At 44.2% G+C, this 24038-nt stretch overlaps 1 protein-coding gene across 18 annotated transcripts in view; it reads right to left on the bottom strand.

Moving 5' to 3' along the window:
* The window catches only part of TGM3 (transglutaminase 3), a 131686-nt gene that overhangs the window by 94603 nt on the left and 13045 nt on the right, over positions 1-24038 (bottom strand). For 4 of the 18 annotated variants that reach the window (XR_013535073.1, XR_013535070.1, XR_013535072.1 and 1 more), the window contains exons 2-5: positions 7138-7396; positions 6021-6135; positions 5593-5940; positions 4892-4912 (exon numbers count right to left, since the gene is read on the bottom strand). The gene's annotated coding sequence lies outside the window, so the exon portion shown is untranslated. Of the gene's footprint in view, positions 1-339; positions 691-4590; positions 4837-4891; positions 4913-5544; positions 5941-6020; positions 6136-7137; positions 7397-24038 lie in introns of those variants that run through there. The other 14 variants (XR_008481175.2, XR_008481171.2, XR_008481174.2 and 11 more) reach the window with 8 other exon arrangements.

The following is a 24038-nucleotide window of genomic DNA, read 5'->3' as shown; positions in this document are numbered from 1 at the left end:
TCACTGGTGAAAACCAGTATAGAAAGGTCTTTCCCTCAAGAAACCACAAAAACAAAATATTGAAGTCAGCAACTTCCACCTCTGAGATGAGGCGTTGAGTAGAATCAAGTCTCATCCAGGTGTGACATTTGTTTTTAGCATCAGCTTCACTGCCTGTGACTCACTAAGCTTGGATACCAGGGATAGGAATGACTGTATTTGTCATAGCATCTCATGAATGAATGTGGATGGTAAGGACAAAGGGGCTGAGAACCAAGCCCTGTATTGGGGTGGGGAAGGGAAAATTAAAACTTCAATGAAGAGAATGAGGAATGATCAAACAATGTAGAGGGGCAAAACCTGCCAGCTTGTGATCGAGTCATGATGACACCTCTTTTTTTTGAGACGGAGTTTCACTCTTGTTGCCCAGGCTGGAGTGCAATGGTGTGATCTCAGCTCACTGCAACCTCCGTCTCCCAGGTTCAAATGATTCTCCTGCTTCAGCCTCCTGAGTAACTCGGATTACAGGCATGTGCCACCATGCCCAACGAATTTTGTACTTTTAGTAGAGACGGGGTTTCTCCATGTTGGTCAGGCTGGTCTCGAACTCCTGACCTCAGGTGATCAGCCCGCCTTGGCCTCCCAAAGTGCTGAGATCACAGATGTGAGTCCCTGAGCCCGGCCGATGATATCTTCTTAATTCAGTTATGTCTAAAAGAAACCCAATACTAGGGGTCAGTCTTCAGTAGATAAGAAATGTGGGGAAAAAATAATAACCAGGAAAGGCACAGGGTCAGTGAGCTGGGAGGGAGCTCAAGGCCACCAGTGTGTCAATTTTTACACTGTGGCCCCAAGTCTTCAGAGATGCTTTGGAGACACCACAGATCATGAAGTATTATTCCTTGCCAAGGGGATGGCTTGCTGTTTCAGGAAGCTATTCAAGCTTTTGTTCTGTTTTTGTTCTAGTTGTAAAGAATTTAAACACTAGCTGGGTGTGGTGGCACGCTCCTGTAGTTGCAGCTACTCAAGAGGCTGAGGCAGGAGAATCGCTTAAATCGGGAGATAGAGGTTGCAGTGAGATTGTGCCACTGCACTTCAGCCTGGGCAACTCAAGAAAAAAAAAAGAGTTTAAACACCAGTGTTATATGGCCAATGCTTGTCTTTTACAGTCGTACAGGTAAGAACCTAGAGTCCAGAGACGACAATTAATTAACTTGCTCAAAGTAGCACAAGGGAAGGCTTGAGTCTTCAACACGTAGGTCTTGCTCAATCCCCAAACAGGAACATGAGACAGATACACTGGCTATTCATTCCAGTTTACAAATGATGCCAGATGTGAGGCTCTACCTTCCCTAAACTTAAAGGAATTCTTTTCTTTTTTTCTGGAGACAGGGTCTCACTCTGTTTCCCAGGTTGAGCGTGGTGGCAGAATCACAGCTCACTGCAGCCTCAACCTCCTCCTGCCTCAGCCTCCTGAGTAGCCGGGACTACACAGGCATGTACCACCACGCCCAGCTAATTATTTATTTTATTTTATTATTTTTTTTAATTTTTATTTTTGAGATAGAGTTTCGCTGTTGTTACCCAGACTGGAGTGCAATGGCACGATCTCGGCTCACTGCAACCTCTGCCTTCTGGGTTCAAGCAATTCTCCTGCCTCAGCCTCCTGAGTATCTGGGACTACAGGTGTGCACCACCATGCCCAGCTAATTTTTGTATTTTTAGTAGAGATGGGGTTTCACCTTGTTGACCAGGATGGTCTCGATCTCTTGACCTCGTGATCAACCCGCCTCGGCCTCCCAAAGTGCTGGGATTATAGGTGTGAGCCACCATGCCTGGCCCTAACTTTTTATTTTTTGTAGAGACAGGGTCTCTCTATGTTGCCCAAGCTGGTCTCAAACTCCAGAAGCGATTCTCCCTCCTCAGGCTCCCAACATGCTGAAACTACAGGCATAAGCCACTGCGCCAGGCCCCTAAAGGACATCATAATGAGAGCCCTTCTCTTGTCATTAGGAGGTGAGGGTCAGTAGGGCTTCAATGTCTGGGCAGTGGAGGGCTCCTGCTTCCTGAAATGTGACCTCTTAAAATAGCACTTGTTTACTTCTACCAGGGTTGACCTCTCATCTCCAGCCTCCTGATCCATGCTGGTCCAGCCCACTTCCCTGCTACTTTCCAGCTCTCACCTTTCTGCCCCTCTGGGCTTGGCTTGGGCCCATAAACTATAGGATTGAATGAGAAGTGCCTGAACTTCTCCATTCCCTGTTTTAGTGGCTATCATTGGGTCCGAATGGAATTCCCTAACGCAGCAAATTGATTACATTCACGAGTCCTCAAGTTCTTAAAACTGGAAGAAAACTTTGACACCATTTCATTGAGTTCCTGAATCTTGGAGATGAAGAAACTGAGGTCCATGTGATTCACACACAGTCACATGGTAACATCAGGATTCATGTTTCGTAATTCTATATCCAGCACCCTTTGCAATAGCCACACCATCATTCTCCCATTTCATTCAAAACATGCTTATAGAGGCAGGGTGTCGTGATTTATGCCAGTAATCCCAGCACTTCGGAAGGCTGAGGCAGGTGGATTACCTGAGGTCAGAAGTTCGAGACCAGCCTGGCCAACATGGGAAAAACCTGTTTCTACTAAAAATAACAAAAATAAGCTGGACATGGTGGCAGGTTCTTGTTATCCTAGCTACTCAGGAGGCTGAGGCAGGAGAATCACTTGAAACTGGGAGGTGGAGGTTGCAGTGAGCCTGTAGTAACAGCTACTTGGGAGGCTGAGGTGGGAGGATGGCTTGAGCCCAGGAGGTCGAGGCTGCAGTGAGTCATAATTATGCCACTGCACTCCAGCCTGAATGACAGAGAAAGACCTCTGTCTCGGAAGGAAGGAAGGAAAGAAGGAAGGAAGGAAGGAAGGAAGGAAGGAAGGAAGGAAGGAAGGAAGGGAGGGAGGGAGGGAGGGAGGGAGGGAGGGAGGAAGGGAGGGAGGAAGGAAGGAAGGGAGGAAGGAAGGAAGGTGGGTGGGAGGGAGGGAAGGAAGGAAGAAAGGAAGGAAAGAAGGAAGGAAGGAAGGAAAGAAGGAAGGAAGGAAGGAAGGAAAGAAGGAAGGAAGGAAGGAAAGAAGGAAGGAAGGAAAGAAGGAAGGAAGGAAGGAAGGAAAGAAGGAAGGAAGGAAGGAAGGAAAGAAGGAAGGAAGGAAGGAAGGGAGGGAGGAAGGGAGGGAGGGAGGGAGGGAGGAAAGAAGGAAGGAAGGAAGGAAGGAAAGAAGGAAGGAAGAAAGGAAGGAAGGGAGGGAAGGAGGAAGGGCAGGAGAGAGAAAGAGTGAAAGAAAGAAAGAAGAAAGGAAAGAACGAACGAACGAACGAGACGGAAAGAAGAGTGAACAGATGGAAAGAAGCCGGTTCCTGGACGGACTCATCCTGACTTGCCAAGCCAGCCCTAGACTGCCTTCCCCGCGCTTCTTGTTGCATGAGAATCCCTCTTTGGTTCAGCCAAATAGCAGCACTTCTCTTACATGCAGCTGAATACAATCGTGAATGGCTCACGGGCCTTGAAAAAGTCTTAGGATTTCAACAAAGAGAGGCCTCTATTTGTTGAAATCCCAAGACTTTTTCAAGCCAGCAAACGCTCAGGACTGGAAAAGCTGGGGCAGTTTCTTGACAAAGCAGGAGGAGCATACAGAGAGGTCAGAAGAGAAGTTGAGATAGGGAGAGAAGACCAGAGGGGCACAGAGGATGGACGTGGATTTCATTCTGAAAGCAAGGAGGAATTGCCAGGGGAGGTGAGCAGTGCCGTTCTGGGGGAGTCGACACTAGTTCCTTGGCACTGAGTGAGCCTTGGGCCCCCGGATAAGCAGGCAGGGCAGGTACTGGGGAGCCTATTTGGGGAGAGTGGGTGGCCTATTTCATTCCAGTCTGCTGTGCTTGTATTACATTCCTGTTAGCTTAGTATCCACACGGAACACCAGGAACCGCAGTACTGCTAACTGTTTGGCATTCTGAAGGCCCTGCTCTCACTGTGTCACTTTCCTCCCACTGGCAATTACCAGACTGGCAAACCGCAGCTGCCGGCCGAACCTAGCCCTCTGGCTTCCAAAGTGCGCCCTGCTTTGACTGCAGCATGTTGTAAGCCATAGACATCTTCGCCAAGAAATGATGAGGGAAGGAAGCTATGAGGAAACAGATGTATATAAAAATAAGACATGGTCTTGGGTCGTTGATAGGAAAATGGAAGCAGAAAAAACATCCAACCTGGAATGGCCTTGAACTTGTTCAAGGCCCCACAGGCAGCTACATGGAAGAAAGCGTTTCCTTGTTTCGTCTTTGTGTGTATGGATTCTCTGATTTGGTTACTTGAGCCTCAGAGGCAGGGGATGCAGTGGAAAAATACAATATTGTTCCCAGTCTGCCCCTGACTAGCTGTTTGAGCTCACAGAACAAAACAAAACACTACCGCTCTCTAGACTTTAATCTCCCCACCTACCCACCTAGACACTGAAAGGTTTGGACCAGAGAAATACAAGTCTCATCCTTCTCAAAAATGTTCCAGCCCCCAGCTCCCTGTGCGGCGAGCAGGGTCCCAGCTCTCTGCCCATCAGACATACCAGGCCTCGTGTTGTATGTGTCTGAATCTGTCCTGAGTCCCCAGTTAGTTCCTCGAGGGCAAGAATCCTGTTTGCTCCACAGTCAGTACACATAGCAGAAACTCAATAAAACTTGACTGAATGGATTCGTGAGCTGCACAATTGTTTCTTGAGAAGGGCTTCGGGAGGGGAATAGAGATGCTATCAGGGCCTGAGACCCCAGCAGGAAATGGCATGTAAGTGACACCCAGGCTCTAAGCAAATCAGCTGGAAGAGGGAATGAAGCTAAGTTAGTGGAATTTTTCAACAACTACAGACTTACCTCAGTAGATGTTTTCATTATCTGTGAAAAAAAAAAAAAAGGTGCTCTGGTCAAAAAGGTTAAGAAATTTACTAACCAAAAGGCTCTGAGATATCTGTTTACTTTTAACCTAAATTTCCCAAAGCTAGGGAACCTGTGTTTGGAAAACGCCCATACAGCATGAATGCAGTTTGAGAAACACTGGTTTAGTGTAAATGGTTTCTACAGTGAACTTTTCATTTACAAACCGTGTTGGGGATGTGAAAAGCCCCTCTAGGACCAAATATCATTGGTCACTGCATAATGAAATGGACAGACAGACAGAAGAATTCAGATTGTTATTATAATTATTATCTCACTCAGTTAACATCTATTCAACAGCAACCGACTGTCTAGTATGTATCCAACACAAGGGGTATAAAGATAAATAAGACAGGGTCCTCTCTCTGCAAAACAGCACCTCCCTAAAGGGGAGAAGAAAAGTACAGACTAGTGTGCTGAGTACCATGGGAAGGCAGAAGAGGCTACCTGAGAGAATTGTGGAAACTAGACTTTGAATAATAAAAATAATAACACCTTCCTCAAGTGCTAACCATGTACCAACACTGTTCTAAGCACTTTACATATATTACCCACTTAACCCTCACAACAGTCTTACCAGTTACTTTTAGTACCTACATTTTACAAATGAGATCGAGCCTCAGAGAGGCTGAGTAACTTGCCTGAGATCACACAGCTAGAGACATGGCATGGTCAGGAATCAAACCCAGAGAGTCCGGCTCCAAAGTCCATACTTTTCAGCAGTAGGCTGTAATAATTACTGCCTTTTTGGGATGAGTAGTATACCCGATGGAGAAGGACAGAAGCCTTCCAGGCAAAGGGAATAGGAAAAATAGCAAGTAGTTCTATGTGCATCAAACATGGACCCTCAAATCTATACCAGGAAGTTCTGGTTGTATCCTGTGGACTTGGGTGCTCAGGCAAGAAAGGAAATCATGAGTCTTTAGAGGAATCTGGAAGTATAGCTTGAAAAAACTCCACAAATTTCTTTTGACGTCTCCCACCACCATCTGAAAAATTCATGAGAATTCTATATTTGACACCATAAAAGAATTGTGTTGACTCCATATAAAACATTTTAACCACTTACCAGTTCAATTAACATTTTTTCACAGAACTCCAGGAACACATGCCATTATTTCTCTTGAGACCTCGGGTATCCCTGGCAACCTGCTCGCAGCGGGACTCCCCAGCTGGAGGCCTAGCTGTAAACAGCAGGAAGTCATTTAAGATGCCTGAGCCCGGGATGGAACCAGCGCATTTGGGTTTTCAAAAGGTGACTCTCCAGAATAGCAGGAATCTAGGAATAACTTAAATATCCATCAAGAGAAAACTAGTTAAGTAAATGACATCCATGCCACTAGAATACTACAGTGCTCTAATAGAATGAGAGACCAGCATGTACAGCTGAGAAAAGCTCTCTAAGGTAACATATTCAATGGAAACAGCCATGGCTCATGCCTATAATCCCAGCACTTTGGGAGGCTGAGGCAGGTGGATCACAAAGTCAGGAGATCAAGACCAACCTGGCCAACATGGTGAAACCCTGTCTCTACTAAAAATACAAAAATTAGCTGGGCATGATGGTGTGTGCCTGGAACCCCAGCTACTTGGGAGGCTGAGGCAGGAGAATCACTTGAACACAGGAGGCAGAGGTTGCAGTGGGCCGAGATCATTCTACTGTACTCCAGCCTGGTGACAGACAGAGACTCTGTCTCAAAAAAAAGAAAAGAGGCCGGGCGTGGTGGCTCACCCCTGTAATCCCAGCACTTTGGGAGGCCGAGGCGGGTGGATCACGAGGTCAAGAGATCGAGACCATCCTGGTCAACATGGTGTAACCCCGTCTCTACTAAAAATACAAAAAATTAGCTGGGCATGGTGGTGCGTGCCTGTAATCCCAGCTACTCAGGAGGCTGAGGCAGGAGAATTGCCTGAACCCAGGAGGTGGAGGTTGCAGTGAGCCGAGATCGCGCCATTGCACTCCAGCCTGGGTAACAAGAGCGAAACTCCATCTCAAAAAAAAAAAGAAAAAGAAAAGAGCCAAGTGCAGACCAGTGAGTACAGTAGATTCCCACTTCTGTGTGAGGTATGGAAAGCATGTGTGCTTTAAGGATATGCTTTTATATGCAGAGAAAACTTTTAGAAGGAGAGAAGACAAATGTCAACAGGTAAGGCTCTCTGGAGAGGGGAACCATGAGAGAACTTACTTTTTTTTTTTCTGAGATGGAGCTCACTTTGTCACCCAGGCTGCAGTGCAGTGGTGTGATCTTGACTCATTGCAACTTCCACCTCCTTGTTCAAGTGATCCTCTTGCCTCAGCCTTCCAAGTAGCTGGGACTCCAGGGACCTGCCACCACTCCCAGCTAATTTTTGTGTTTTTAGTAGAGATAGAGTTCTGCCATGTTGGCCAGGCTGGTCTTGAACTCCTGGCCTCAGATGATCTGCCTGCCTCGACCTCCCAAATTGCTGGAATTAGAAATATTGCATATCTTTCAGTACTATTTGAATTTCTACCATGTGCATGTATTACTTTTTTAAATAAAAGAAATAGTTTAGTGAATCTCAGAAAGTTAAAAAATAAGTTTTAAGAAAAAGAAAAACTGAAAAAAAAAAACAACTGTTAGCAGTATATCATGGATGATAAATGGGGAAGGAAGAGTGATTCTAGTTGTCCCTTAGTATGTACAGGGAGAGGGTGAGGGGAGGAGTTGGTTCCAGGGCTCCTGTGGGTATCAAAATCCATGGACGCTCAAGTCCCTTATGTAAAATAGCGTGGGATTTGCATACAACCTCACACAGCCTCCCCTCTGCTTTAAATCATCTCTAGATCACATACAATCCTTAATACAATGTAAACTATGTAAATAGTTGCTATACAATACTTTAAAAATTTGTATAATTTTTTATTATTGTATTGTTATTTTAAAATTTTTCTTTTTTAAAAAATACTTTTCTAGTCTAGTGCCAGATTTCAAAGGAAATGCTTCCAGTTTTTGCCCATTCAGATGTCCTCTCTCACCACTCCTATTCAATATAGTATTGGAAGTTATAGCCAGAGCAATCAGGCAAGAAAAAGAAATACAGGGTATTCAATTAGGAAAAGAGGGAGTCAAATTGTCTCTGTTTGCAGACGACATGATTGTATATTTAGAAGAGCCCATCGTCTCAGCCCAAATCTCCTTAAACTGATAAGCAACTTCAGCAAAGTCTTAGGATACAAAATCAATGTGCAGAAATCACAAGCATTCCTATATACCAATAACAGACTAAAAGAAAACCAAATCAAGAGTGAACTGCCATTCACAATTGCTACAAAGAGAATAAAATACCTAGGAATACAACTAACAAAAGATGTAAAGGACCTCTTCAAGGAGAACTATGAACCACTGCTCAAGGAAATGAGAGAGGACATAAACACATGGAAAAACATTCCATGCTCATGGTTAGGAAGAATCAATATGGTGAAAATGGCCATAATTTACAGATTCAACACTACCCCCATCAAGCTACCTATGGCCCTCTTCACAGAACTGGAAAGAACCACCTTAAACTTCATATGGAACCAAAAGAGAGCCTGCATAGCCAAGACAATCCTAAGCAAAAAGAACAAAACTGGAGGCATCATGCTACCTCACTTCAAACTATACTACAAGGCTACAGTAATCAAAACAGCTTGGCACTGCTACCAAAACAGAGATATAGACCAATGGAACAGAACAGAGGCCTTGGAGGCAACATCACACATCTACAACCATCTGATCTTTGACAAACCTCACAAGAACAAGCAATGGGGAAAGGAGTCCCTGTTTAATAAATGGTGTTGGGATAAGTGGATAGCCATGTGCAGAAAACAGAAACTGGACCCCTTCCTGACACCTTACACTAAAATTAACTCCAGATGGATTAAAGATTTAAACATAAGACCAAACACCATAAAAATCCTAAAAGAAAACCCAGGCAAAAGCATTCAGGACATAGGCATAGGCAAGGACTTCATGGCCAGTGCCATGACCAAAAGCACTGGCAACAAAAGCCAAACTAGACAAATGGGACCTAATCAAACTCCAGAGCTTCTGTACAGCAAAAGAGACAGTCATTAGAGTGAATCAGCAACCAACAGAATGGGAAAAAATGTTTGCAGTTTACCCATCTGACAAAGGGCTAATATCCAGATCTACAAAGAACTAAAACAGATTTACAAGAAAAAGCAAATAAACCCATTCAAAAGTGGGCAAAGGACATGAACAGACACTTTTCAAAAGAAGACATATATGAGGCCAACAATCATATGAAAAAATGCTCATCGTCACTGGTCATCAGAGAGATGCAAATCAAACCCACATTGAGATACCATCTCAAGTCAGTTAGAATGGCAATCATTAAAAAATCTGGAGACAACAGATGCTGGAGAGAATGTGGAGAAATAAGAACACTTTTACAATGTTGATGGGAGTGTAAATTAGTTCAACCGTTGTGGAAGACAGTGTGGCTATTCCTCAAGGACCTAGAAATAGAAATTCCATTTGACCCAGCAATCCCATTACTGCGTATATATATCCAAAGGATTATAAATCATTCTATTATAAAGAGACACGCACATGTATGTTCACTGAGGCACTGTTTACAATAGCAAAGACCTGGAACCAACCCAAATGCCCATCAATGATAGACTGGACAAGGAAAATGTGGCACATATACACCATGGAATACTATGCAGCCATAAAAAAAATGAGTTCGTGTCCTTTGTAGGGACATGAATGAATCTGGAAACCATCATTCTCAGCAAACTGACACAAGTACACAAAATGAAACACCACATGTTCTCACTGATAGGTGGGTGTTGAACAATGAGAACACATGGACACAGAGATGGGAGCATCACAAACTGGGGTCTGTTGGGGGGGACTAGGGGAGGGACAGTGAGGGGTAGGGAGGTTGGGGAGGGATAACATGGGGAGAAATGCCAGATATGTGACAGGGGGATGGAAGCAGCAAACCACATTGCCATGTATGTACTTATGCAACAAACCTGCATGATCTGCACATGTACCCCAGAATCTAAAGTACAATTAAAAAAATTAAACTTTTCTATTAAAAATGTTTTTTTCTAACTCAACATAGATGTATTATTATTTCTTATGTTTTATTTTTCAAATATTTTTAATCCAAAATTGGTTGAATCTGCGAGTGTGGAAGTTTCAGATACAGAGGGCCAATTATATACAGAAAAACCCATTACAGGCCTGGCACCTTGGCTCACACCTGTAATTCCAGCACTTTGGGAGGCTGAGGCAGGCAGATCAGCTGAGGTCAGGATTTCGAGACCAGCCTGGCCAACATGGTGAAAACCCGTCTCTACTAAAAATGCGAAAAAATTAGCCAGGCAGGCACCTATAATCCCAGCTACTCAGGAGGCTGAGGCAGGAGAATCTCTTGAACCTGGGAGGTGGAGCTTGCGGTAAGCTCGAAATCACGCCATTGCACTCCAGCCTGGGCAAGAGGAGCAAAACTCAAAAAAAAAAAAAAAAAAAAAGAGAGAGAAAGATCCATTGCAAAGCCACTGTCCTACAGCAAGATGACAAAACTGAACAAAGGAAGTGGCAGTAGGCATAAGGAAGAAGATGGAGAGATACTTAAGCAGTAGAAACGCTAGGACTTGGCAACTAGTTAGGTCGCGGGGGTTATAACAGAGGTAGACGTTAAGAATAACTTCAGCAATAGGAGAGATGGGGGAGCTGTTCACTAGGAACATGTGTGCAAAAGAAACAGCCAGAATGTGGGGCGGATAATGAGTTCCGTTTTGGACGTGCTAGGTTTGAGGTATCTTGGGACATCCAGATAGACATGACCTATTAGAAAAGTGAGTGTAAGATTTTTGATAATAAGCAATTCCATTTACCTTATTGATGGCAATTTACTAAGTTCTAACAATGAAGAATGAAATGAGATTACTTTTCTGTGTAGTAAAGCATTCACACAGTGGGCCTGAGACTGCTATCCTGAGAAAGGCCTGCCTCGAGAGGTTGGCCCTGGGCTGACCTCTGCGAACTTGCCTGATAAAACAGTTCCCTGCACTGCTATGAAACTAAATGATAAGGGCGGCTCACTAGGCCTAGGCCATATTTGTGCAAACAATATGCATTATACTGAATACCAGTTTTCATTCTGGAAGTCTGCAGTTTTTGTACATGGTAGGCAGAGGGTGTCCGTGAGGCCAACCCCCGTGTAGGGACCTTGGGCACTGACTGTCTGATGAGTTTCTCTGGTAAACAACATTTTTTTTTTTTTGAGTTGGAGTCTCCCTCTGTCATCCAGGCTGACATGCAGTGGCACATCTCAGCTCACTGCAGCCTCTGCCTCAGAGTTCAAGTGATTCTCTTGCCTCAGCCTCCCAAGTAGCTGGGATTATAGTTGTGTGCCACCACACCAGGCTAATCTTTGTATTTTTAGTAGAGATGGGGTTTCACCATGTTGGCTAGGCTGGTCTTGAACTCCTGACCTCAGGTGATTGGCCTGCCTTGGTCTCCCAAAGTGCTGGGATTATAGGTATGAGCCACTGTACCAGGCCTGGTAGATGGTATTTGTTGTATGTTGTCATAATTTGTTGCTGGAGGAATTCAGCATATCCTTGTGACTCTACTGGGAGAGGACCGTGGAAGTCCTGGTTTTCTCTGGACTCCCCCACATACGTTTCCCCTTCATTGATTTCGCTTTGTACCCTTTCCCTGTAATAAATCTTGCCCACAAGTATAATAACTCCTTCTAGCAAATTACCAAACCTGGCAGTGGTCTTGGAGACCCTTAACACGCCTTCCTTCAGGTGGGGTAAGGTGAGAGATACACTCAAAATCTCTATCTGCATGGCCTCTGTTCTCCTCGCTATCCACCAATGTCTTTGTCACAGTTCCTAATGAACATATAACTTAAATGTTCATTTTTTAAAAGCCCAGAGTTTCTCATAAAAAAGGTGTGATGCAGTGGCTCACACCTGTTTCAAAAAAAACGCCAGGCATGGTGGCTTATACCTGTAATCCCAGCACTTTGGGAGGCCGAGGTGGGTTGATCACGAGATCAGGAGTTCAAGACCAGCCTGACCAACCTGGTGAAATCCCATCTCTACTAAAAATATAAAAATTAGCCAGGCATGGTGGCAGGCACCTGTAATCCCAGATACTCAGGAATCTTAGGCAGGAGAATTGCTTGAACCCGGGAGGCGGAGGTTTCAGTGAGCTGATACCACGCCACTGCATTCCAGCCTGGGTGACATGAGTGAAACTCCGTCTCAAAAAAAAAAAAAAAAAAGGTGTGGTACAAGTGAGGGATGCACCTGCAGCTATGCCTGTCCATGACATGGGTCTTACTGACTCTGGAGCGTGCCTCAAAGGAAGCTGCTCATTTCTGAGCTTTGTCAAAACGCTTGGTGATGACTGCACGGGCCTCTAAGTGCCTACTAATTCCGACAGTCTACGCCTCTGTGATTGTTCCATACTGGAATGGTTTGGGATTCTCCTGAGACAAACCCCAACCGAGGCAACAAAGGCTGATGGACACAAATCCTGTAAAAGGAGACGCAGGAAGAATTTTCCACCCCTGCCCAGAGTCCAAACTGGCCCCAATTAACATATGATGAATGAACAGTGATGTACTTTTGATCTTTATAATTCCCAAGCTGTCTAGCTCAGGAAACTGCTCATTTTCCCAGCCAGGCCCTGGCTCCAGGGGGTCTCAGTCATGAAGGTGTGTCTCAGGGAGGATCTTCTAGGATAAGCAGTGGTTCCTCATGCTGGCTCTGCTCTGAAAACTATCAAAGTCTCAGAATACTAAGTGATGCTTCTTTGAGAGGCGTGGGAGTTGGATGGTCTTTTTGTGTTATAAGTCAGAAGCTCTGTTGCAGCCCCACCTTCTAAGGCCACATCACGAGCTGGAGTAAAAGATGAGGCCTCGCAGGCCTTTCACGTTCACCTTCGTCATCCAAGGGACCGACCTTCTTCCTGGAGCTTTCACAGTAGTTGTGTCTTTCTTTTTATTCTCTCTGACTATGCCTCACTCCTCCCAGGAAAATAAAACGACCTGACTCAGCTACAGATGGGAGAGCTCATTGGGCTATGAAGGGTTCGCCGAGAATGCTACTCACGCATAGTTTGATGCCTGCGTGGATAAGCTGGTCATTGATTTTCCCATATAATTATAGAGACCATCTAAGTCTTTGTCCTAGGCTTTTCTTAGAGAATCCTTAGTCTTAATTATCTCATATAGTTATCTGAGTTTAGCTTTGCCTATAATCTGGGTCTTTCTCTTGGTGGGTTACTAAGAAATCTCTACTTTCTTCTTATTCTATTTCCACTCAGACTAGAATAGTCCTGCTATATTCCATTACCTTGCAGAAACACCCTTAGTTCTGAGTCATTAAAATCCAGAAAGATTCGGTTTCAGATATCACCTGTGGACTTCAGAAGGCTACATAATGTCTCTGAACTTTTTGCTCTCCTCACCTGTGAAATAGGGGGCTATGAGAAATAAATGCAAGAATTAATGTTGGCTGGGCACAGTGGCTCACACCTGTAATCCCAGCACTTTGGGAGGCTGAGGCGAGCAGATCACAAGGTCAAGAGATCGAGACCATCCTGGCAAACATGGTGAAACTCCATCGCTACTAAAAATACAAAAATTAGCTGGGCATGGTGGCACACCCCTGTAGTACTAGCTACTTGGGAGGCTGAGGCAGGAGAATTGCTTGAACCTGGGAGGCAGAGGTTGCAGTGAGCCAAGATCCTGCCATTGCACTCCAGCTTGGCACCTGGCAACTGAGCAAAACTCTGTCTCAAAAAAAAAAAAAAAAAAAAGAATTAATGTCCCACACTTGGCCTCATGCCTTACACACAGGAATCACTGAATACAAAGGAGCCACTTCATTATATTACTTGCCACAGGTAAGCCTTTATAAGCCTCCAGTTCTCTTTAATCTTGGAAGCTAAGGTTTTAGAGGACCCCACATTGACAAAAGCATTGGCTTTTTCTTCCAGTTTTTTCTCTTTTCTTTGATAGCTTGCTATATATTTTCTCTTTTCATATTTCCTTATAGATAATTCTCTGAGACACCTGAGTTCTGTTGGCACTTGTATCCTTGGCTTAGAGATCCTTTTTTTTTTTGAGACAGAGCCTTGCTCTGCTGCCCAGGCTGGAGTGCAGTGGCGGATCTCAGCTCACTGCAACCTCCACCTCCTGGGTTCAAGCAATTCTCCTGCCTCAACCAACCAAGTAGATAAATTACAGGCATCTGCCACATGCCCAGCTAATTTTTATATTTTTAATAGAGATGGGATTCACCATGTTGGCCAGGTTGGTCTCGAACTCCTGACCTCAAGTGATCCATCCGCCTTGGGGTCCCAAAGTGCTGGGATTACAGGCATGAGCCACTGCACCTGGCTGCAAACTTTGTTATAAGTACACACTCTGTACTTCCTTCTTACCCATCCATTCTTAACAATACCATCTTAAGTCAATCAGCATATGCTCAGAGAGAACTTAACAAGACTACAGGCAATATTTTCATGTCAAATAGGACAAGTTAATTTTTTTCTTCACGTGAATCACTAGGAATTAATGATAAATGAGGGCTTCCAGACCAAAAAAAAAAAAAAAATTGTTTCCTGGTTTAGTTTGAGTTTTGTAATGCCTTTAACAAGAGTGTATGGTGGATTGAGATAACTAAACAACCAGTTTTCTTCTGTGGACATATGCTGCACACATTCTAGATGCTTTTTTCCTCCTGAGGTTCTGTTTAAGCCTCACCCCTGTGGCAAGAATAACAACAATTATGGCACATTTTTCTACATGTGTGGGTTTCTGCACTCTGCAGAGAAAAAATAAGTGTGAAACTCCTATCACAAATCTAGCCAGAATACCTCCAAGGAAAGGCAAAAGAGAGTTCTTAAGTGTTAGAGTCTGCTGGGCGTGGTGGCTCACGCCTGTAATCCCAGCACTTTGGGAGGCTGAGGTGGGTTGATCACCTGAGGTCAGGAACACAAGACCAGCCTGGCCAACATGGTGAAACGCTGTCTCTACTAAAAATACAAAAATTAGCTGGGTGTGGTGGTGGGCGCCTGTAATCCCAGCTACTTGGGAGGCTGAGGCAGGAGAATCACTTGAACCTGGCAGGTGGAGGCTGCAGTGAGCTGAGATTGTGCCACTGCACTCCAGCCTGGGCAACAGAGAGAGACTCTGCCAAAAAATTAAAAAAAAATTTTCTTTGAGACAAGAAACAGGTTTGGCCATCAGGAAAATACAAATAGAAACCACTAGGAGGTATCACTTCACACCCACTAGGACAGCTATCACCAAAAAGACAAATAATACCAAGGACTGGCAAGGTTGTGGAGAAATCAGAGCCTTCCTGCAATGCTGGTGGGAATGTAAAATGGTGCAGTTGATTTGGAAAACAGTTTGGCAGTTCCTCAAAAGTTTAAACATAGAGTTACCATATGTTTCAGCAATTTCACTCCTAGGTATATACCCAAGAGAAATGTCCGCATATGTCCACAGAAAACCTTGTACATGCATATTCATAGTAGCATTATTCATAATAGTCAAAAAGTATAAATAACTCAGATGTCCAGCAGCTGATGAATAAATACGTCAAATGAAATGTATCCATATAGTAGAACATTATTCAGCAATAAAAAGGAGTGAAATATTGATACATGCTATAACACAAATGAATTTTGAAAACATTGTATGAAGTGAAAGGAGCCAGATGCAAAAGACCACATGGTGTATTGTTCCTTTTATAGGAAATACACAGAATCGGCAAATCCACAGAGATGAAGTGGATCTCTGGTTACTGGTGGTTACTCATCAATATAGAGTTTCTCTTCCATGCAAGGAAAATGTCCTAAACTCAGCTGTGGTAATGGCTGTTCAACTGCGAATGGACTAAAAAAACCATGGAATTGTATGCTTTTATTGGGTGAGTTGTACAGTATATGAATTATATCTCTAAAAAGTTGTTATATTAAAAAGAAATAAAAAGGCCAGGTACAGTGGCTCACCCCTGTAATCTTAGCACTCTGGGAGACCAAGACAGGCAGATCACTTGAGATCAGGAGCTTGAGACCAGCCTGGCCAATATGGTGAAACCCTGCCTCTACTATAAATACAAAACATAGCTGGGTGTGGTGGTACACACCTGTAATCCCAGCTACTTGGGAGGCTGAGGCAGGAGTCTGAACCTCGGAGGTGAAGATTGCAGTAAGCCAAGATCACACCACTGCACTCCAGCCTGGGCGACAGAGTGAGATTTCACCTCAAAATAAATAAATAAATACATAAATAAGCAGTACAAGTCTTATATTGATGATAAAGACCCAAGATCAAAAGATAGTTTGTATAACTGCGAGCCCTAGGCTAGTAACAGCATGAAACTGGTAATACGTGCTGTAAGGAAGGCACTCTAAGAAAATCTAAAACAGATAAAAGTGGATCATCTAAAAAGACACTTCAATACCACCTTGCCTAGGCTGCTATAAATTATTCTGCAAATCAATCTGGATTGTTCAGGAATAATATTTATAAGTTAAAAGCTAAATCTGTATCCAATGCTATTTAGCAACCACACCAGGTAAAGGTGTTATTGGCCCATTGTGTGTACTCCACACCCTGTGAACAACCCATAGGTCATTCTAATCCCTGCCTAGGAGTCGTTTATAGTATCTGATTTAGCACTCTGCCTGTAACATGGCAACTAAAATCAGCTTAGCCATCTGTCTCAAATGTTCTCAGTTCACCTCTTCCTGTGAGTAAGTAGCAAAAGTAAAAAATGGTGTTCCTATATTCAGTAATAACCAACTGAAAAAATATAATAAATAAGGCTTTACTGACAATGGCAACAAAGAATACCAAAGGCGTGAGACCCACATACGGGAACTATAAAATTGTACCGAAGAACATAAAACAGAAGGCCCGAATAAAAGGAACAATATTCCATGTTCCATGGGAAATTTGGTGCTGAAAGAAATCAATCCTCTCCAAATTATTCCAGGGGTTCGATATAAATCCAATGAAAATTCTAGTGGAAGCATGAATGTGTGAGTGTGTTGTGTGTGTGAGCATGTGTGGGCATGCATGCACACGTGTGTAGACAAGCATGTTTGCAGGGGTTGAGGGCGAAATTTGGACAAGTTAATTCTCCAGTTTTCTTGAATGAGAGTATAGCCAAGTGTTTTTTGGAAAACAAAAACAGTGAGAGTGAAATGAAGAAAGATCTTACACAGATTTAGAGGAACTTAATAGAGTCCAGAAATATGCCCTTGTATTTATGAGGAATTTGTAATTGGTATTGGGGTAACTAGCTAGTGTAAGAGGCCATGGCCTGGCCTGCCACCGAAGAGGCCCCAGGCTGGAAATCTCTATTGCATGGAAAGCCTTATATTAAACTGAAAAGCTCTAGGCTTATAGTACAGCTTAAAATCTGTTAACAAGAATCCAGACATCAAGACATCTAGAAATCAAGTGTAGATCACAGGGCAGTTATGGAATAGCAACACTGTCATGTGAGGCAGGAGCTACTGCATTAATGACAAGACTCCCATAATCCTGACTTTGAAAACTCAAGCAGAGGAGATACAGTAGCTTCCTCTAATTCAGTCCTGGCTGTCTAATTTCTGCCAGGTGAGACTGAGTGATAGGTGTGCCATAGGGAGCTGCGACATCTTCCCATTAAGATACCCTTTACTTGAGCTAAGTGAATGCTTGTCACCACTACCTACATGTTAAGTGTCTTGATTTCTGCAGCCCCAGAAACTAACAGGGGTGGCCAGGCATGGTTGCTCACACCTGTAATCCTAGCACTGGGAGGCCAACGAGGGAGGATTGCTTAAGCCCAGGAGTTCAAGACCAGTGTGAGAAACCCAGTGAGACCCTGCCTTTAAAAAGAAAAAAAATAATAATAATAAATTAACAGAGGTCTTGACCTCCTACAACTCTCCATTGGGAAAAGTGAAAAATTAAATCTCTCTCTCACTCTAGTTTTTAAAATATATTTTTTCTGTAATTAGGGCTAAAGATGAACTCTCCCTCACTCTAGACACAAAAATTAATTCCAAATAAATTAACTTTCTGATGCAACAATTCAACTTGCAGGAATCTCATCTACTGAATACTCATAAACAGTGGATCAAAATATGTAAAATAATATTCACCACAGTAATGTTTCTATTGGCCAAAAGAGTAGAAAATAATAATGATAATAATCTATGTTGAGGACTTACTATGGCTTTGATTGAAGCTCTTTTTTTTTTTTTTGAGACGGAGTTTCGCTCTTATTACCCAGGCTGGAGTGCAATGGCGTGATCTCGGCTCACGGCAACCTCCGCCTCCTGGGTTCAGGCAATTCTCCTGCCTCAGCCTCCTGAGTAGCTGGAATTACAGGCACGCGCCACCATGCCCAGCTAATTTTTTGATTTTTTAGTAGAGATGGGGTTTCACCATGTTGACCAGGATGGTCTCGATCTCTTGACCTCGTGATCCACCCGCCTCGGCCTCCCAAAGTGCTGGGATTACAGGTGATTGAAGCTCTTTACACAGAGTTCCTCACTTGAACTTCACAATAACCCAATGACAGGTGGTATGATTATTTCTGTTACAGGCTGGGAAACAGTAGTACAGAGAGGTGATGATACTACCCAAGGTCATGTGGCTGGGATTGCACTCCGAATGTCTGGCTCCAAAGCTCACCCTCTTAACCAGTACTCTTCACTGCCTCAATCCAAACGTTCGTTCCTCATTCATTCATTCAAAAAATATTAATTGAGTTCTGTCATGCTCTAGGCACTGGGATAAGCACTGGAGACACCATGAACAAAAGTAGATATGGCCGGGCATGGTGGCTCATGCCTGTAATCCCAGCATTTTGGGAGGCTGTGGCGGGTGGATCACCTGAAGTCAGGAGTTCGAGACCAGCCTGGCCAACATGGTGAAACCCCATTTCTACTAAAAATGCAAAAATCATCCAGGCGTGGTGGCAGGTACCTGTAATCCCAGCTACTCGGGAGGCTGAGGCAGGAGAATCTCTTGAACCAGGAGGTGGAGGTTGCAGTGAGCTGAGATCACGCACTCCAGCCTGGATGACTGTGAGACTCCATTTCAAAAAAAAAAGAAATAGATACGGTCCCTTCTGTCATTAAGCTTACAGTCTAATGGGAGAACAAGACATACAACAATGCATACTTATAACCTGTGATGAGTGCAAGGAAGAAGGTGCTTTGCTATGAGACAGTTTAATATGTCACATGATGAAATCCAGGGTTTGGGGAAGGTTTCCTTGAAGATGCCACATCAGAGCTGAGATCTGATGGAGAAGTAGGTATGAGTATGTATGTGAGAGTGTGAAATGCATCAGTGAAGGGAACGGCTTGTATAACGACCCTGTTGCAGAAGGAAATGTGGTGTAATCACCTACACCAGTCACCACAAGCACGATTTTAGGGCCCTGGCTTCTAAGAAATCTATGCATGCCATCCTTTTTGCAACCTCCAAGCCAGAGTACTAGAGCTTGGGAGGGTGAAGGATTACAGCAGTTTGGGCCATGCCTCTAGGGGATGGGAGAGAAGGAGGAACAGATATATTTCAGTTGCTGGGCTGGGACTTAGCATTCTGCGTGCAAACAGTACTTTGAGTAATGCACACCTGCAGGATGGAATAAGTCTGTTCCAGTCTAGAGAAAGGCCACTGTAGACCAGGCCTTCAGAGAGGTTCCCCTCCAAAAAAGAGAGACAAAGGCAGATGGGAACAAATAAATGATCAGAGATAGAACTCAGTTCCAAAGGTACCATGCCATGGTAACAGTGGGAGGTCCTGTCTGCTTCCAAAAGTCAGACAAAATCACACATCTACCTGCCCTCGACTGGAAAACAAGGTTCCCAGACTCGATTCCCTGTTCACTCCATACACACTTAGTAGGAGCAAGGCACAGGACTGCATGCTGCAGGCAATAGAAAGAAATGCTGTATGTACTTCTGTATCTCATAGTGCTACAGAAAGGGGTCCTGATCTAGACCCCAAGAGAGGGTTCTTAGAACTCGTGCAAGAAAGAATTTGGTGCGAGTCCATAAAGTAAAGGCAAGTATGCTAACCTGCCCTGTGTTAGCCAGACAGGATCCATTTCACTGAGAGCCAGACAGACTCCATCTTGACCTCCGCCTCACCCCTCCTGCCACTCTTCCCTTAAGTGCATACCTGAGTCTTGCTACTGTGCTGGGTCGTGCTGTACTTAGAATTATAGAAACATATAACCTTTGTAACCATAGCCTGCTTGGCAAGCCCGCTTGCTGTTGTGAATGCTCCCCCTTGACTGATTATATGACAAGTATCGAATAACCACCACCCCCCCCAACCAGCAATCATGAGAACCTCCTGCCTCCTAAGTTACCAGCCCCCTTATCTAACTTGCTTGTTCTGCTTCTGTAAACTCTGCTCCAACTAGGCTCCCCTACCTAAATCAAGCTATAAAAGATAAGCCCCTTCCTCGGGGCCAAGAGAATTTTGAGCATTAGCTGTTTTTCGGTCGCTGGCTAAAAATAAAGGACTCATAATTTGAAACTCAGAGCGTGGCGCTGTTCCATCTAACTCCCCTGGGCATAACACTGTTTATTAAGAAAGTAAAGGAATAAAGAATGGCTACTCTGTAGGCAGAGCAGCGGCGTGGGCTGCTACACTGATTATAGTTATTAATTGATTATATGCTAAACAAGGGGTGGATTATTCATGAGTTCTCCAGGAAACGGGTAGGCAATTCCCAGAACTGAGGGTTCCTCCCCATTTTAGACCATAGAGGATAACTTCCTGATGTTGCCGTGGCATTTGTAAACTGTCATGGTGCTGGTGGGAGTGTCTTTTAGCATGCTAATGCTTTATAATTAGCATATAATGAGAAGTGAATATGATCAGAGGTCACTTTTGTGGGCATCTTGGTTTTGGTGGGTTTTGGCAGGCTTCTTTACTGCAATCTGTTTTATCAGCAAAGTCTTTGTCACCTGTATCTTGTGCCGACTTCCTATCTCATTCCGTGACTTAGAATGCCTGACCTCTGGGAATGCAGCTTAATACATCTCAACCTTATTTTACCCCCCTATTCAAGATGGAGTCACTCTGGTTCAAATGCCTCTGAAAACAGGGCCTCGAATTCTTTTTGAATAATGAGCCAGTATAAATGAATAAACGTTAATAGGAAAAACAAGGCATACACACATAAAAAGATCAAATTCTGCCTAAAAATACATTGTGAACAGGCCATATTAAAAAAAACCAACCAAAATACCATAAATAATAAAAGGACTGGAAAGAAATACTCTGTAAAAAGTATAAATTATGCTTTGCCTCTCAAATGTGGAATATATAGGGCTCTTTATTATTCATTTTTGAGACAGAGCCTCGCTTTGTTACCCAGGCTGGAGTGCAGTGGCACCATCTTGGCTCACTGCAGCCTCTGCCTCCCAAGTTCAAACGATTTTCCTGTCTCAGCCTTCTAAGTAGCTGGGATTACAGGCACGTGCTACCACACCCAGTTGATTTTTGTATTTTAAGTAGAGACAGGGTTTCACTACATTGGCCAGGCTGGTCTCAAACTCCTGACCTCAGGTGATCCATCTGCCTCAGCCACCCAAAGTGCTGGGATTACAGGTGTGGCCACAACACCCAGTCCACAGACTTCATTTTTTATGGCAAGATAATAAATTTTATTTAGATCCATTAATTAATGAACTCAATAGACATTCATTGAGTGTTCTAGGCAGTAGGGGTTCAATAGTGTGTTTGGCATCTTAAGGACTAGCATGGGCAGTGTGGCTGAGGCAGAGGAAGGGAGGACGGGAGCAGCAGGGAGTCTGGAGGGTAGAAGGATCATTAAGGCCCTTGCAAAGCATGAAAAGATTTTGGGTTTTATTCTAAATGGAATTAACTAAACCACTAAGCAAGGGATAAATGCGGCTGGGTGTGTGGTAGCTCATGCCTGTAATCCCAGCACTTCGGGAAGATTGCTTGAGCCTAGGAATTAGAGTCCAGCCCGGGCAACAAAGTGAGATCCTCGTATCTATGAAAAATAAAAGCCAGCGTGGCAGCTCATGCCTGTAATCCCAGCACTTTGGGAGGCCAAGGTGGGTGGATCACCTGAGTTTGGGAGTTCAAAGCCAGCCTGACCAATATGGAGAAACCTCATCTTTACTAAAAATATAAAATTAGCGAGGCGTGGTGGTGCCTGCCAGTTACCCCAGCTACTCAGGAGGCTGAGGCAGGAGAACTGCTTGAACCCAGGAGGCGGAGATTGCGGTGAACCGAGATCACACCATTGCACTTCAGCCTGGGCAACCAGAGAGAAACTTCGTCTCAAAAAAAAAAAAAAATTATCTGGACAGTGGTGGCATATGCCTGTAGTCCCAGCTACACAGGAGGTTGAGGCAGAAGGGTCGCCTGAGCCTAGGAGGTCAAGCCTGCAGTGAGTCATGATTGTGCCACTGTACACTAGTGTGGGTGGCAGAGCAAGACCTTGTCTCAAAAAAAGGAGGGGAGGTGAAAGTTCAAATGCTCTTGCAGGAAAGAGAGCAAAACAGTATAAAATTACATGGCTCAGACATTGCAGTTAGGACTTCAAAGGAGGGTGAGGACGCTGGGCAGGAGCAGTTAGTTAGTTAGTTAGTGAAGGCTTCAAAGGAGCAGGAAAATGCTGGCTAGACCTGAAAGATGACCTCTCAGGCAGATGAGGAAGGTCATGCAGGCAGAGCATATGCCACAGCCCTTTCCTTAACAAGATCAAGACCTAAAGCCTACCCTTGGAGGTAAGTATGTTAAAGGAAGGAAGCTCCGTGTTGATAATAAACAACAAGACTTTTCATTTGAGATAAAAATATATTAAAAATAAAAAAGGATGCCTGGGAATTGTGAACGTGTCTGCTATCCCCGCATTTGCTCTCATAAGAACCCAGAGTTTGTTAAGCGTCCTGGCTCTTAGGAATCTTCACACTAGGTAAGATGTGATTTGTTTCTAATATCTAATGTAAAAGAGAAAAAAAAAGAATATTCATGCTAGGGAGGAAAAGGAAATCCCAGTAGAGAGCTATGCAGAACTTTTGTGCTTTTCTGAACCTATGGGACAAGAAGAAGAGCTTTCAGTTCTTTTTTTTTTCCTTGCTTTTCTGCTTTCTTGTTACTCTTTTAAGTGGGACCTGCCTAGCCATCATATACAGGCTTTTCACTGAACACAACACTACACAACACAACACAAGATGTGTGTTCTGAAAAGACAAGTAGGCCGTGGCTCCCTCAGGTCATTATAGCAGGGTACAATTTTAGAGTACTTCAGGGACAGACAAAGTGCCAGGCGCCACATCAAGTCAACCGTGAGGGTCACTCAACAAGCAATTACAGCACAAGGGGCCAGAGAAGCAGGGAAGGGGAGGAGGCCAGGGCAGCCTTACAAAAGTAACTGAAGAATTCTTGCTTTTTGTCCTCCCACCAAACAGAAGGCAGCGTGGGCCCAGCATTACTGATCCCCAGCCTAGCAACAGAAAGCAGCTCAGTGGGCTCATTCCTCCCTCAGATCTAACAAGAGCCTCGCCAACAACACCAGGTGAGCCTGGCAGTACTCAAGGTACAGAGGGGGAGACATGCTTCAAAAAAAAAAAAGACAGCCAAGGGAAGCGCTCTTCTTTCCTGCTGGGCCTGAGACTTCCATACCTCAACAGGAGATACTAGGGCAGTGGGGTGGCACTAGTGGGAGGGACTCAGCCACAACAAGCAGCCCAGCCCAGGAAGCCTCTCTATCCCCATAGGCCTGAAACTCCATTCCCCCAACCCAGAGACATAGGATTAGCCACATGGCACCAATAAAAGAGATTCTGCCAAAAGCGCATGGCCTAAGAAGCCTGTTTGTCTCCACAGACCTGAGACTCCACTCATCAACGGAGAGGTATCTAGTGCCCTGGTCTGGGGAAATACCTTCTGCCACCTTAGGCAGCACCAGCAGAGACCTGTGAGAGCCCCAGCAGTGCCAGATACACCAAACAGACCCAAATAACATTGTAAGCTTCCAAAAATGAAACTGTCATGGAAACCACAGTCC

Source organism: Callithrix jacchus, chromosome 5 (assembly GCF_049354715.1).
Source record: "Callithrix jacchus isolate 240 chromosome 5, calJac240_pri, whole genome shotgun sequence".
NCBI classification, from domain to species: domain Eukaryota; kingdom Metazoa; phylum Chordata; class Mammalia; order Primates; family Cebidae; genus Callithrix; species Callithrix jacchus.
Note: the sequence above shows the minus strand (reverse complement) of the source record. Positions and strands in the feature narration are given on the sequence as shown.